Below are 17,618 nucleotides of genomic sequence, written 5' to 3' on the forward strand. Positions count from 1 at the left end.
AAAAAAAATCATTTGTGCTGCTTTAAATATTAAAAACAGTTAAACGAGTTGGCAGGAATTGATCAAAATATAGATTTGGTTTTATTCAAATTCAAATACAGCCTTCTGTTCTTAATGGAGAGGTCAGTTGATTAGTGCTGCAACGGTGAGCTGCATAAAGACTTCACCTTCCATGCAAAAAGATATCCAGACGTAGAGATTAAGAAAACAAAAATACAAGGTACTCCTCTGCTCTCCCAAAAAAGTAATTGGGCTTCTGAGGTCTCCTTAAGGGATGTTTATTATTTCTGGAGAGCTATTTAATCTATGCATTAAGGTCTGTGCACAATGCTTGCAGTGGACATCTATGTTATGCAAATGCGGGTGCATCATGTCTAAATGAAGAAAACCTTCAATGTGCCTTCTGTTCCAAAGCCACTCAATAACCACAAAACCCCCAGAGTGGCAAACCAAGGACAGATTGCGCCAAAACCAATTATTGTGCCTTTGTTTTTAGCGGTTGTTAAGTCCACAGATCTCCTAAGAGTCGGAGCGCTGTTTTGATGTCTTTGAGTCAGGGTTGTTGGTGGCTGGCATTAGCCCATCTTAGGCTACAAAGAGCTGGGCTGCGACGGGGCCCGAGCACCGGTCCAGATGGCACGCTGCCACGGCGACCTTGTCAGCACCTGCTCCCCAGGCGCTCCGTCCGGGCATCGCCGGCGGGAGCTGAGACGGGCACATCATGTCAACCCATCACCATGGCAGCTAATGAGCCCCTTGCCCGCTTAATTAAGAAAACCAGATTACTGCAAGAAAGAGGGGAGCTGTTGGGGGGGAGTGGGGGTTGGGGGCATCATATAAAAGAAAAAAAGACACAACATATGCTGGGCCACAAGCATAACAACAAAAATCAATAATTAGCCCCAAAACAGGGGGTGATCATTAGAATCAAAATATCATTAAAATTTGAAATGGAATTCTCTTTATCGGCCTTCCAATGTCACGAATTAGCACTGCAGCTCCGCACTTTAAATCACAGTGAGAAAATATTCAATTAATAAACAAATGAGTGGTGACGATTTTTTTTGTTTGTTTTTGGGCTGGTGTCCAAGTCTACCTTATCAGCGAATGTCACCTTGGACCGAGCCTCGCTGATCCAGAGCATCTTCTCTACCGCCCTGTTTCTTTCTTTTCTGCCATCATGGATCCTTTCCACGGGGTGGGGGTGGGGGTGGGTTACGTCCGTGTTTATACCTGGTTTAGCTGAGGAATCACAACATACACTTGTTTTAGCTCCAGCACAAGAAAAAGGCAATAAATCATCTAGATTGTATTATACTCAAATTAAAAGGGTTTGCATGTGGCGGAAAAAAAAAACAAAAAAAAAAAACGCTGTTTAAAATGTTACACGTCAGCCCCATCCTTCCAAGTTTCTCCACTTTCCCTGGCCTCTTCAAGCACACACACTTCTTCCACTTCTCTACCCTTATTATGCAAGACAAAAATGTCTCTTTAAGAAGTGCAGCTAATTCTAAGAAAAAGAAGGGGGGTGGGGGGGTTATGGAAAAGAAAATATCCCAATGTCCCTCTGCATCTGAGGGCCCAGAGAGCAATGGAGGGAAGAGGAAGGAGAAAGGAAGGGGAGTGGAGGGTGGCTAATGTGCAAACTTGTTTCCGTCCTCTACGGCTTGCCCATCATTTATTCAGCAGCTCGGCGCTCGAGACGGGCCACTCGCATTTGCTTGATACTCAATTATACATTAGTGTACATCACTTGGCAATCTGTTCATATCAATTTAATTGGATTTTAATATTGCCTCTGATCTTGTTGTCCAATTAACAGTGCTGGCTGGCAATAAAGCAGAACCACACACTATGTGACACCTTTGATCCCCGCCATATGGAGCCCTTCCATTGATTACCGGCACCGCCACTGAATTTCACTCCCTCAATATGGCCTGTGATGAATGGAGGTGGAGGGTATGTGTTGGGTGGGGTGGGGTGTGAGGTATGTGTGGTGGCATCATCATAATCATACGCCTCCTTCTTCCCCACACACACACACACACACACACACACAGACACGTCCAACCACCACTGATGTGATAAAAATTTCACTCCACTGCGCAACTTCATTTATTCTGTTGACATTCGCCTCTGATTAAAAACAATAAAAAAAGAGAGAGAGAGAGACGGAGAGGGAGAGAGACGGAGAGAGAGAGAGATGCCCTGAATAGCATATGCAAATCCAACCCTGGGCATCTATCATGTGGAAGCCAAAGGGGCTGGCTGACTTACTGCCTGCTGCCCGCCTGGCACACTTGCACTGCCTTGACAATGACAGCATGCATTTGAGCAACGCCTTTTTTCTTTGCTATTTTTAGTCTCCGTCTTTCTATCCTTTGTTTTGGTTCTCCCAATCCTTTTTCTCCTCTACCGTCTCTTAATGTTGGACATCCTGCCTTGGGCTTGACCTTTTGTCCTCATACCTGTAAAAGATAAACAAGACAGTGGGTAGTGCAAAAAAGACAGAAAGGATGTGAAAGATGAAAATGGGGGGCCTGAAGGAAATACATACCCGCCACCCCTTTATTTTTAATTAAGCATCTTAATAACTACAATGGAGAAGGAGGATGTCATGAAAAGTAATTATTTCCTTAGCTAACTACAACCTCATGATGGCATATTACACAAAGCTATTCCAAATAGTCAAACAAATAAACAAAACAGTGTATGAAAAGCTAAGCTAACTCTTATCCCATCTAGTCCCATCCATCCATCCATCCATTATCTATACCCGCTTTATCCTTTGCAGGGTCACGGGGGTCTGCTGGAGCCTATCCCAGCTATTTTCAGGGGCAGGGGTTACACCCTGGACAGGTCACCAGTTCATCGCAGGGCCACATATACAGACAAACAACCAGACACACTCACACTCACAGGCAATTTAGAATCATCAATTAACCTAGCATGCATGTTTTTGGACTGTGGGAGGAAACCGGAGTAACCGGAGGAAACCCACGCAAGCACGAGGAGAACATGCAAACTCCACACAGAAAGACCCTGTTGGGTCTGGGAGTCGAACCAGGGACCTTCTTGCTGTGAGGCAACAGTGCTAACCACTAAGCCACCGAGTCCCAATGCAAGTGAAAGTGTTGCAGTCCGGCCCAGTACGCCAGCCGTTGTGGGTCGCAAACACTTCACTCATGGACCATGGTCTCAACAGGAACGCTGCGGCGTGTTTCAGAAGCATCACAGAAGTGACGACAAACTGTATATACCCACATCATCTGTTTTCAAAGCGAAGATGTGGCTGAATCTCATCAGTTTACGCAAAAGATATCTACCTGACAACAAATCAGACACAGTTATAGCATAGGGAATCCAAGTTATCAAAATAAAACAGCTCGAGCCGATTCCAACTCGCACGTTGGCAATATGTTAAACCCATGGAGGACACATGTGAACAAGTGGTCACAAGTGTCTGGAGAGGAGGGTATTACCTTATAAAAACATCTTTAGAAGAGCAGATTACCGTATGTTTCTCATGTGATCTTGAAACTTTTTTGTAATCTGTCATAAGGGAAAAGGCCGGGCTTGGACGCGCTCTGTTTGAGCCACAGCCTCAAGTCACACGAGCATGGAGTAAAACCGTCCATGCCTCCGTTCTTGGTGGGACCCGCTCGTTGCTGCTTCCATTTAGATCTGAAGGTGAAGTAGCAGCCATGAGCCACGTATTAAAGGCGCTTGATTAATTGACCAAAGGGAAGTGTGTCTGCCGCTGTAAAAGCAGATATTTGTCAGTTTTTTTCAAGTCTGGAATTTTCCGGTGTTTGTTAACTCAATGCCAATGAGGGAAGATTTCAGTAGGCAAATGTTCCTCCCCATCACCTGAGAGAAATTATATGACCATTTTTCTCAATAACAATCAAACTTTCACCACTGTGAGAAAGACCATTCGCAAGTGGATCGATAGTTAATATACAGTTTTTTCCCCTTTGAATACATCCATCCATCCAACCATTTTCTATACCCGCTTTATCCTTTGCAGGGTCACGGGGGTCTGCTGGAGCCTATCCCAGCTCATCACAGGCAGGGGAGGCAGGGGATACACCCTGGGCGTGGACTTCCCTTGCTCAAAGCTGCATGTGTGCATCACACTCACCTGGTCATGGATGTCAGTAGCTGAGCGAGAACCGCCTTGGCAACCTGGGCGTAAGCTGTACGGCTTCCATGTGTCATCACTGGTATGTTGCCAGTACTGCTAGAAACCAGTAGTCATATGGCAGTTCCTTTGAGGGTGGTCTTGTGAGATATACCACAGCTACAAATGTTTTAAGGGATCGTCTGCAGACGATGATACATTACATATTTCAGAGATGATGAAAGGGGCTTTTTCCGAGTTGCTCCAGTTTGTGTGGTAACCTGCCTGTGCCCGGGTACGTTGTGTGGGAGGCCTGAAGAGAAGAGAAGAGATGTCTGGGCGAGTGGTCAAGGCTTCTGCAGAGACGTATATGCTTGTGGCTACTGAATGATAAGGCCTCATCTATCTATCTATCTATCTATCTATCTATCTATCTATCTATCTATCTATCTATCTATCTATCTATCTATCTATCTATCTATCTATCTATCTATCTATCTATCTATCTATCTATCTATCTATCTATCTATCTATCTATCTCAGCTGTATCTCACAAACTCTTGATGATTATATGACTTATCTGTATCTGTAGCTGTTTCTCTGTCTCTGTTTGAAGCACCACTCACCACTCAGCGCTGGTCTATCATTACAATAATTAATTGTTCAACCAAGTGGCATATTCAGAGGGAGCCACTCGGGCAGAAGCAACAAGACAACGCTTAGTGAAGAGGAGGAGCAGGGTGAAGCCAAGCGTGAGGCTACAAAAGAAACAAGGATTTTCTGTTATAAGCAGGCAAGAAAGATAGGAAATGAAAGACATTTCCACTTCTCTTGTGTGGCATGTGTGTGCAATGGGAGGTGGATAAATTAACGAAATTCATAGTCTGATCTGATGATTATCCAAAAATGAAAATAAATACTGCAAAAAATGTCATGTACAGGATTTTCTCTTTTTCAGAATCCATTTCTTTAATAACTGATCATAACAGTACCTGATAGGTGTGAAATATTTGCCCACAGAAACTGTGGGCAAAGTAAGTGGGGCAGAAGCTAAAACAAGACATAGTTGAAATGTACAATTTAAAATGAACATGCAGAATACACAAATATACTGCATTCATATCAGCTCAGGTCTAATTCCAGGGCTAATTGGACAAATATGGACATGATAGGAAGGATCTCCTGTAGCGGTCTGAAGAATCTCCTGTAGCGTAACACATGCAGATCAGTGGTTCTCAAAGACCAGAGTTGAGTTTATAACTAAAACAGACACATCTTACAGAAGATATAAAACACAGGAAAGTCAACAGTTAGTGTGAACTGAACACTCCTCCAACTCATGCATTTGCAGTTTTTCTTTTTAAAATAAATCCCAGTGCTGCCAGTGTATCGTTCCCTCTCTCAATGATTTGCTCTTTGAGCTTCACATTTAACTCTTGGAATTAACTCTAACAACGATTTTCTCTGTGACTCGGTAGTCAGTCTGTTTCCAACTTGCTCTGGCATTAATCCAACACATGCTCTGTCTTTTCTTCCTGTAAACGCATCACTCTCCCTTTTGCCCTGATTGTACACATAGTAACTTACAGCTTCACTTAAGCTTCAAAAAAATTTACAGAACATAAATAAACTCCTCAATGTTTAAAGACACTTCCAGATTTTCACTATTACTGAGTATATTTTTTGCCAACATGACCAACACACTGCACCTCTGATTTTCAGGTCGTCAAATGTTAGCAGCCGACCATTACTTGACTTCTGAGCCATGAATAAAGATCTAGCAGAGCATAATTATTCATATTTTGAATAGTAAACATTTTGCTGTGTTGTTGATTGTACCAAGAGACCTCTGTGGATTGGCGTGGAAAGGTCCAAGGACAAACCACAAGGCTGCAACATTTAGTATAAACATGTCAAATGTGAAGTATTTGGACTGGGTGAGTAAGTCTATTGATGATACTCTGGTCAGAGAGTATGGTGGAGGTCTAAATACCACTGTTGTGTGGTACAGACTCAAATCTAGGACTTGAATGTAGTCAGCATCCTTTATTGACGGTGGTAGTGTTACAAATGGTCTGCAATTGACCCTTTGTCAAGCCCCGCCCCCGTTGCTACTGTAGGTCGGACAAAACTGTCATCTCTCCCATCCACTTCCATTGTAAAAACGGGGTTTTACATCACTTTATTTCTTATTATTGGACCAAAGAAAATGAACAGCAACTAGATATAAATAAAAAGGAACACTTCACGTACCGCGTAGTGAGTTTAAAAAACAGAGGTTTTCGGCGGAAACAAGATATTTTGATTAGTTTAGCTCAGGGGTCGGCAACCCAAAATATTGAAAGAGCCATATTGGACCAAAAACACAAAAAACAAATATGTCTGCTGCAAAAAATGAAAAGTCTTGTATAAGCCTTAGAATGAAGACAACACATGCTGCATGTTTCTATATTAGTTATAACTGGGGGAAGATTTTTTTTTTTCATTATGCACTTCGAAAAAAAGTCGAAATGTCGCGAAAAGTCGAAATGTCGAGCAAAAAGTTGAAATTTCGAGATTAATGTTGAAGTATAATCTTGAGAAAAAAGTTGAAATGTTGAGAGAAAAGTCGAAATGTCGAGAAAAAAGTCAAAATGTCGAGAAAAAAGTCGAAATGTCGAGATTAAAAAGGAAAGGAAAAAGGAAGAAAAAAAGAGAAAAAAAAGAAAAAAAGGAAAAAAAGAAGAAAAAAAAGGAAAAAAAGGAAAAAAAGAAGACAAAAGAAAAAAAAGAGAGAGAAAAGGAAAAAAAGAAGAAAATGAGGGAAAAACTTTTTCAAACATTTTTGAAAAAGCTCCAGGAGCTACTAGGGCGGCGCTAAAGAGCCACATGCGGCTCTAGAGCCGCGGGTTGCTGATCCCTGGTTTAGCTGATAGCACGGTGGAAGGGTTGAACTGCGAGTGCGGCCATCCACATTGCTTTATCCAAAGCAGATATTTTTCCTAATTTACCGCTGGTTTTGGGATAAAATATATCCCTGTTATTCTCTCCGGGTAGCGGACGTCACTTTTACCAGTGCCCCAAGTACACCACTTAACCATGTTAAGATAAATAAATAAAACACTTTCGCGGTGGTAGCCCGCTGCCGAGCCAACTTTGTTTTGGAAGTACGGATTGGATTTCTGCCAGCACGCTGCACCCTCACTACACTGTGTGCATTGTGTTCCAAAGTGTTACTTTTACTAATACGAAGTTTAAAAAAAATAATCCAGTGATTTTAATTTCGATACAAGGTAAATAAAAACTACGAGAGAGATGGCTGTTTTGTCCAACAGGATTATTCTGCCCGGAAGTAGCAACGGAGAATGCTCATTACACCCATCTGCAACAGTCAAAGACAACCCCTCAGGAAATCTGAGTTTTACTCCACCAAGGCAGTGGAGAAAATGTGTTGCTGACAGCATCAGGCCTAGTGTGAAACTTTTTCACTTTTTATCATAACAAAATGAAAATTTCAGAGAAATTAAGTTTCAGAGAAAATAAGACACAAAAGATAAAGCTTGGAAAAGACTGTTGACACAATGACAGATAAAGGGCGTGGAAAGTTAAAACTGGGATTGAGCAGAAGCATAGCGTAGGGTCCCTCTTAGTTTCCATTGGAGGTAAGAGTGAACGCCGCAGCCAATTACTGCTAATCAAATTCACTTGATCAGCAGGTGTGAGCACCTCTATAAAAATAGAACTTGTGGCAGTTTTCTGGGTATCTTGTTATTCAGTTTAGTCTGACACAAGCTTAACGAGAGCGAACATGTCACAGTCTGACTAACACACCCAGGCAATGTCGTGAAGATGAGTTACAGATGCATGTAAACACTTAACTGGACTGAAACTGGCCTACATATGTTGCACATATACCCCACAGTTCCCACTGCATAGTCTGACCCAGAGAAGATGAAACAAATAAGAACAAAAAATCTCTATCATGTACAGCATGTAGAAAATGTGCTGAGTCTTTCCAGTTCACTATTTACCATTGGTGCAATTTGCTGCAGTCAGCGGAAGTAAAGATTTATATGTTTCTTGGGTTTAGGGCATTATAAGTCAACTAGAAAAAAACGGAGTGGACCAGTCAAAGTCCAGACGTCCAATTAAATTAAGTGCACTGGTGAGACTGAAAATTGTTCCACAAATTATTGAATCATGGGGTGTACTTAGTTTTCCAGTCAATGTTTTTGGAAAACATGACATAGTAAACTATGTGTCAGATGTTGTTGATATGTCATCAGGGTTAACTAATTTTAAGATTTGTTACAGACTAGATTTATGAAATAGATCTTGATATGTAAAACATGCATTAAAAATAAGACTTAAATATTTATTTAACATTCAAAAGTGAATGCAATGGGCCCTTAATATTAAAGAATTACTTACTAAGTTACTTTTTATAACTACTGCAGTCAGTCAGTATTTTTGGGAATGTTCCATATTTCTTTGGGTTGCCAGTACTTTTGATCTTAACAGTTACTCCACAAATTTATTCATAAATTTATAAACTTATTCAAATACAAAATCCATCCTTCCATTAACTTCCAGTTATCCAAAGTTGGGTGATGGGGGCAGCACCCTAGGCAGAGTCCCTACCAGATGACTGAGCTTCTCACCCTATCATCCTACTCATCCAGAGGAAACTCATTGCAGCCAGTTCTATTCACAATCTCATTCTTACTACCAACAGTTTACGACCATAGGTGAGCGTAGGAACATAGATCAAGCGGTAAAAAGAAAGTCTTGACTTTTGGCTCAGCTCCATTTTCACCACAGCAGACTGGTACCGCATTACACCTCGACGATCTGCCTGTTAATCTCCTGCTCCTTTCTCCCCTCACTCATGAACAAGACTCTGAGATACTTAAACTCCTCCAACTGAGGCAGCACCCTGTTCCCTACCCAAAGAGGGGACCCCACCCTTTTCTGACTGATAACCGGTCTGTACGTTTACATGCATTAAGAGAAAGTCGAATTATTGCCCCATTTGCGAGTGATATTGAAATGTTAAAAACCATGTATAGACCTTAGTCGGGCTGTAGTCGAACTAAACTGGAGTTCTTTACAGTTAAATCCTTTGCTTGATTATTGGTTAAAGCTAAATTTAAATGTGCATGTTACCATACTGATTGTCTCAGGTTTGGAGGTGCTGATTCTCAATCCCACCGTTTCACACTCACCTGTGAACTGTTGCACGGAAAGATGAAGATCCTGGCTTGACGCCAAAAGGGCTGCGTCATCTGCAAAAAGAGGAAATTGACTCCTTTGACCACCAAACCAGACCCCGTCCATCTCCTGACTGCACCTACAAATTCTCTATACCATGTCCTTCCAATGGGTGCAGGCGAGTGCAGCGGCGTTGGATTCGGCCAGGTCATCTCCAGTGCATTGTGGGGCAGATATGCATCTCATGATGTGGTCCATTGTTTGTGGTTCCCCACACACGCATGCATCAGAGCATGTTAATTTCCATTTTTTCATGGATGCCTTGCAGCGTCCTTCGCCGACCCGCAAACGGTTTAGGGTTTTCCAGATAGCCCATGGTTGCTCATGGCCAGTTGCAAGACATTCATCTGGGACGATGCCTCTCTCTGTCCATTGAGTTGTCTGGCTGCCCAGGCTGTTCCACTGGTTTTGCCACTCCTTGGTCCTGGCGACAGATGGTGTGGTCCCCAGTTATACCAGGACATGGTATAGAGGACGGCCAGACACGAAGAAGAACCTACAAATTCTGTCCATAAAGGTTATGAACAGAAACGAAGGGCAGCCCAGTAGTAGATTCGTTCCAGTTAAGAGTTGGACTCCAAATGTAAAATGCCTGTCTTTTTGGAAATGACTTTGGTGTGATGTAGACAGGTTCCAGTTAAGTGTTTTAAATCATGTCATCTGTATCACATGGAGCAAGGGGAGGAGGGCTGCTGGTTGGGATGGCAAGATATGTGGATGAGGCGCTGGGGTTGGGGGGGAGGCTGCGGATGAGTGGGAAGGGGTACTCATCTTTTTCTTATCTCCCATGTAGCCCAATCGATAACTAGGACATCTAGATAAGGCCTCGCAAGCGGAGTGTACACACAGTTATCCCACTGTAATAGTGAAGGACGCATACACACAGACACACACAGCTTAATGGAAGCAGAGGAACACCGCACATCCAAATTTAAATTCACTCCCTCCTCTTTCCTCTATCCTGGCATCTTTTGCCTCCTAAATCACCCTCACGGCAGCCTGCAGGTCTACATACACATTTGTTACAGGTCTCAGGTCTCATCATTTCGCCACGAAACTCGTCACTAAATTGTGGCATTTTACACTTGATTGGCCAGCAACTATTTCCTCTGGTGGAAGGCACATCTGCTTTCTCCATCCGCTCTCCAGCCGTTAGGGCCCCAGAAGGCAGCGTTAAATTAGGGAACACTGCAGCTTTATACAAGACTGCAAACCAGCTATAATCTGGCTCTGACGTGACCTACAGACCCCAAAGAGAAAGAAAGCAAGAACGGGGGCTGGGTAAAGTCTTTCTTTATTACTGTTTATAGGAGAGAATATCGACTATATTCCACTCGCATACTGTAGATTGGGCTAACTTGACATTTTTAATCTCATTTTGATGGTGCTAAGGCCAGCTCTCACAGGAGACCTTTTTGATCTTATTGTGAAATTCAGACAGGCTCTTAGTCTTTCTTTTCACCACGTCCTTGTCTCTGTTAGTGCTCCTCCCTTCTTTCTTTATATTATCAGTGCAGCTTGTGTGCATTTCTAGGCAGATCTATGCGACTGTGAGCCTGGGTTTGAGAGTGTAACGGCGGGTGTGTGAGTGCAGCTGGATGACTGGCCGAGGTCTTTGAACACTAAGACCTGGATGAAGGACTGAAAGGCCCCTTGAAGCCCCCTGGAAGCCCTTTCAGCAGGCACTGACACCCTCCGGGGGCACAGGAGCTGGGGAAGGGAGATCAAAACTGGAGAGAAAAGGCCAAGAGGTCGACATGAAGCAAAAGATCCGGGGAGCATCTACAGTCCAAATAAGTATATGTGGTCTCTGCAGAATTTGTAAAAGGGTTAGTGCGGCAATAGAAAAAAAAAACAAGGCATTAAATCTGGCAAGAGTGTGCTGCTGTGAAATGTTGACTGCTTCAGAAGAGGGGTGGGCAGAAATGTAGCCCTGAAGGTTTATGCCAGGCTGAATGGCACCCAGTTCCAAATATCATGTAAAAAACGCCTTCAGACGATTGTCGGACTTTTGAATTCTTATCTTTGGATCTTCATGACCACCAGTGAAAACCCAACTTTAGACAGGACTCTCATTTTGGCCCCGTTCATTCAAGCTTGCGATGGATTCTGTGGAAAGAGGAACAATGAAGTGCAGATTAGGTAAAGACTCTGTCGTTCTCATTTCACTTGGCCTCTTCTTAAAGTATCTTGTTATAGCGCAACAGTTTAAAAGCCTCTTCCAATTGCCACCCACTCACTACTTTACAATTCAACGAGAAACAATTAAAGAAGAGAGTAGCCATAGCCGTGGCACCGAAACAATGAAGAGCTGGGATGGCAATCAATAACGTGTCTGAGATTCACCACTTGAGGTCAGCGAACTTAGCAACACGTTACGCCGGCTAATGGTCATTGAATGCTGGTCTGAATGGATCCTGTGGTAATAATCTTTAATTCCTTTCCTCAATTAGTCTGCCCTCTCCTCATCCATCATAGACCAAATACGAGGCACCTGGGGCAGACAGGAATAAAAACAAGTGAGCCAAAAGAGCATCTCTCACATAATTATTCACCCATTATTTCAGCAAAGAGATGTACATTTTTATGAATATTTTGCCTGTAATCAGCTGGACTCTCGTAGAGTCTTTGGATTTTTTGCTCATCTGTCTTTCTTTCTCTCTTCTAACCTTCATCAGTCCAGTGTAGAGCAGCTGAAGACACATATGGGCATTGATTTTTGCCCAGAGCCATGTGGGCTGAACTCAAAGAGAGGTTGTCAGAAGAGTCGGCGAGAGGGGCGAGCGAGAGAGAAAGAAAGAAAGAAAGACAGAAGGGAGGACGGAAACCTCCCCAAACGAGCATCTGACAAAAACAAGACGCTGCTCTGACCCTCACCACCTTAAACATGTGGGATCTCTGAGAGGAAAAAGATGCTAAGGCAAAAACAGCGAAAACAACAGGAAAGAGACAAACATAACGCAAAATAAAAAGTTACTTTCATTTCCTCATTTTTACTAAGCTTTTTTACATTTTCAACAAAGAAATTAATGCCCACTTCGAGTATGTCCGTTGGGCCACAATCTGTTGGCGTGCTTTGATGTGCTCATTGTAGCCGCCTCTGAAGTCCTGTACGCCGAGTTCCTCTAACAAAGAGAATAAAATAGAAGGATAAAGGAAGACGAGAGAGAGGCCTGTTTTTGTATTTGGCAACGCACTGCTTGTATTCCTAGTGGACATTCTGCCCTCAGCTCTGCTTCCTCTCGCTCTCATTCCTCTCTACATCTTCCTCCTCACCAACACTGGTCCTTGTTGGAAGGTAAGTACTTGAAGAAAGTTAATGATCAAACAGGTAAATCTCATTTTTGTTTGATGTTTATTTATGTCTTTGCTGGATCCCTTGCTGCATTCTTTTCCAAAACCCCACACAGGTTTGTATTTTTCTCCTACTTTGAGTGCCAAATGGTAGCGTTTGTCAAACTTTCTAACAGGTATGAAGACTGATACACCGACAGCGAAGTGCAAATTATGCCAGGAGCAAACAAACAAGAGAAGGCTCCCCAAAAAACAGCTTAAAGGTACACTGATAAATATGTAGTTCCAGTCGGCAGCAATAAAAGTCAAAATCCTGAAAAAGCAGCGATAAGATATCTCTATTATATGGCTTTTCTCAAATGGCTCGCTTATGACTGAAAACGGCTCTTCTCGCCTTTGTTTCCCACTTCAGACAGTGTCATCTCATCATGGTAAGTTATCAGTTGTTTCTCACTGAAGTACATTCATAAAAGCGACATATTCATTAAAGCTTGGGAACATATGCAGTTATTATCTCTTTTAATTTTGTGTTTGTCTCTCCCTGTGTGTATAAACATGATAAAATTCATATTACGAAAGTGGACCCTAATATTTCCTGCCTGTTTACTGGTCTGGAGCGTTCAGTTGTGTTGACGCAGTGCCGGGAGGGAAAGACACAAGCAATATTCTTTGAGAAGCAACCTCTGCCGCACGTCAGCCTGGAAACATTATAAAAACAATTTTCAAACAATATGGAGGACAATGCACTACAGAAAGAAAATTATTAACAAGCAAAACGCACATCTAGAAAGAGGCCAACCTTTCCAGGAGTAAAATCCCAGGAAGTTTGTTTGGACAAATTATCAGGGGAAACTCTCTTATTTAAAAAAGACCACGGAAGAACAAGAAGTCTCCAAGACTGCATTTGACCTTCTGTGGCAATGTCTGATGGATAGATAAGAACAAAGTGGAATTGTTTGTCCAGCAACATGTTTTGAATATAACAAACACAGCATTTCAGCAGAACTAACACATACTGCATAAGCGAAACGACCTAAAACCTCAGTGAACTGAAGCAACGTTAGATCGAAGGATGGAGAAAAACTCTCCATAACCATGTGAGAAACTGACAAGAATCTTAAAGATTATTACAGGTTATTGAATCATGGGGTTATTTAGTAATGCCAACCTTATTTTTAATTGTATTTTTTTGAGTAAGTAATAGCACAGTGACTGCATGGCTCCGTTAAGCTACAGTGAGACGGAGACAGGACACACCCTGTGTGTCTGTAATGTGGTAATTGCGCTGAGTGAATTTGCAACAGGCTTTTAGTACAGAGAGGTTTCAGTATCTTTTGGGAATGATCATACTGCACCACAAAGCCCAGGTCAGTGAAAAACTAAATTCATTTGTAAATGTGTATTCTCTTAATACATGCATCTTTTTGCAGACAATGCACATGGAATTTTTACATTTCTGCATGCATTATGAAACAATATCAGAGAACAAGACGTTGTTATGTGCACAGGTAAGGATTGTGTCTTTGTCAGTCTCATCATCTTTACACATGTAGAATCAGCTCACCTTGTTTCAAGATTCAACTGAGGTAGTTCTGAAGTTTCAGTTAATATTATTGCTTTTTTTCTACTGAAAGAAAAGAGATAAAAGTACATTCATTAAATAAAAAAGTGTGTACTTTACTTTTGTAAAGGATGCACAACCAGTGTAGTCGCCAGTGAGACAAATGAGTTCTCACATTTTGAACTACAAGCAAACATCTTGAGATAATTCAGCTTCAGGGACTTTTATGACATTATTTAATTTAATTTGTTGTCTAACAGGAATTATTTTTTTATTAAAGCTCCTAAAATGACCAATATGGGCTGTCTTCAAAAATGAGTTAATCTCCATTGTCCAAAGAGTTTGAACTCTCTTCACTCTCTTTAAAGGTGCCATTTGTTAGTCTTTACACAAGTGGTGTGGGACTGTAATAAATCATTACCGTTTTTTACTGCCTTTTTTAGCGCCCTTACTTCGGCAACACCAACTACAGTACCCATAATCCCCCTGACTACAGTAACAGAATTACCGTAATGATCCTATATAAGGCACCCCGCATTATAAGGCGCACTGCCAGTTTTTGAGAAAGTTAAAGGCTTTTAGGTGCAACTTAAAGTGTAGAAAATATGGTAATTGGTGAGAAATTGGACCTGCTTGTGTGGCTATCAAGGTGGTTGACGATCCTCCGCTTTAAGTCCTTCTTGGCCTTCCTGATGCCTCTCTTCAGGTTGGCACAGGCTATGCTGTAGAGAGCCCCATCACAGGGTTGGAAGGCGGTGTTCCTCTCTCTCAGCAGCCGGGTCATCCAGGGTTTCTGACTGGGGTAGACCTGTATGTGTTTCCTCACTGTGACCACTGTAATGGAAGAGGCTATTTCGCATTTACAAGTCTTTGTCAGTTTGTCAGATTAACACTTTTCAATGGAAAAATTGACCCCAAAGCCATACCTTTATCACAAATTCAGAATTCCATTTCTTTTCTTTTGCACAAACGTGTTATGGAAACGCGACCAGTGTCTTATAATGCATCAAAGTGCTAACAGGCTTGTTTTTGTAGAATGCCCACAAAACAGAGATGTTCATTTAATTTTATTTTATTCAATAAAATTGTATTTAATTCAATTCAATTTTATTTATCTAGCATCTATTACAACACAAGTTGTCTCTAGGCGCTTTCCAGAGACCCAGAACGTGACCGGCACCCAATGCATGTAGCTGCTTGGAAGTAACATTGTGGCGTGTAAAGGTATAAATCATTTTAATATGCTTAAATCTAAGCTTTTCACCAGTCCATTCATGTGACGTGTGTGTGTATATTATAATTTGCTTTGTGTGATTAAAAGTGGCTTCAGTGTGTCATCTGCAGTGCTTATCAAGTAAATCAAGTCTAATTTTCTTAACCTGTTCTTAATGAGCTCCGTGTTCTTGATTTCGATAGATAATGCTCTGATTCAGATGATCAATGCAAAATTAATTCATGTGTTCTAGTTTCGCTGAGTGCGATTAAAAACTGAAACTTTATTTTTTTATACATCACTGTATCTGAGTTTATCAGGCCTGCACTGAGTCCCCCAGAAGAGAGGTTGTCTGAAATCTCTGTTGTCTGAAATCAATCACTGCCCTCAAACCGAGCTAAGCACACACATCCCTCCTTTCACATCAAAGGTGTGTCTGTGTTTTCTCTGTTGTGTAAGCCTGTTCTTATTCTGTACACTTGACCTTCTGGCACCAAGGCCCAGTTATGGCTGACAGAGACAACAAACAGGAGTGATCTCTATCTCCCAGATCATTATGCAACCGACACCGCGGATGGCATGGTACAGAAATAGCCAAAGGGCAAGGTGGACGGCCTGTCGTCAGAGCTCATCTTTCATACAGTGTATACACCTGCATGCTGACAAACACACTCCCGCATAATGCATCATACACAGGCTTGCCAGTCCTCATGGGACTGTACATTTACAACTACTTCGTGGTTACATGGACGTTCAGTAACAAGAGAAGCTGATGCCATGTGTAAAAAGTTCCTGGACAAGGTTCGATATAATTGGAAGAGACCAGGTGGAGAGGACCATGGGATCCTTGAAGCTCATGCAGATTAAAAAGTGCATAGAATAAAGTTTCAACCAGAGCTGTTTCTGTCAGACCTGACCTGGTTGAGAGTTTTCTTTAGTAACATGGTGTTACATGCAGTGTACAGTATAAGTCATGTTTCACAACATCCAGAATAAACCAGTGTGCAACTGGACATTATCTTTAAAGCATATGAGGTTTGTTACCTTTGGAATGGTGTAAAACTTTGTTGCTTGAACTGAAGTGAAAATGCTGCACTTTCCAATGATGGCAATATTCCTGTAAAGAACAGCCAGCTAGTTAAATCCAAATCTCCACATGAGATGTAAAATTATCACCTACGGTATATTGCATGGTGTCAGACTGCCACAGCCACATGTGATTGTGGAACATGGTAACAGAGGGTGGGAACTATATAAAATAGATAAAAGCACCCATTTTCTTCCTTTGTTCCACCGACTGCAAACCATCACAAACCACTCAATAACATTCATAAGTTAGCAGGTAGGCCATCTAAAGGAGGGATGAAGCACCAACTGACTTAGCCAGGACTGGTGAGACAACCAACTGAACAGCATTTTACTTTTCAACAACAACCAATTACCAAGAAACTCTGGAGTAAATATTGTCACTTGTTGTCGTTCTATTTTCAGTCCAAATGTTGTACTGATTCTCTCAAGAGGTATCGATGATATTTGTGAAGTGTTTTTAAGAAGTGGCTGTTCCAGTATGGGTTTAATCCTCACCGAGGGCAGACTAATGCATTGGTACCACAGGAAGTGGAAGCACCACGGTGTGGTTTTGCAGGGGTTGTTCTCAGTCATCACGTCTAACTGGGAGGCATTTCAAAGGTAGAGCACGTTCAAGTTCTACCTGCTGGCTGGATTGGTGAGATTAGGGGTTTACGCAAAGGTTCTGAGTTCACGTGAGAACTGTGATCGACTGCTTGTTTAAATATGTATATCTCGCTATGTCTTGTTAGGGCCCGAGCACTGACATTGCGAAGGCACTATTGTATCTGTAGGAATTTTCCTCCTTTATTTTCCCGACGAAATGAGGGCCTTTTTGCCCCCCAAATTTTGCACGCAAGCCAGGCCTGGCGAAAAATTTGATATTTAATGGTTTGCATTTATGGGCGTAGCCTAATGGCTCAACAGCGCCCCCTAGAAAACTTCATGCCTCAAGCCTCACAATACGGTTTGACGTACATGCACAAAAATCAGTACACACCTGTATCCTGTCGCAACTTAAAGAAAAGTCTCTTGGCGACATAGCCGAAACGAACAGGAAGTCGGCCATTTTGAATTAATTTTGGCGCAATTTATGCCATTCCTTCCGC

Source organism: Cololabis saira, chromosome 17, assembly GCF_033807715.1.
Source record: "Cololabis saira isolate AMF1-May2022 chromosome 17, fColSai1.1, whole genome shotgun sequence".
Lineage (NCBI taxonomy): Eukaryota > Metazoa > Chordata > Actinopteri > Beloniformes > Belonidae > Cololabis > Cololabis saira.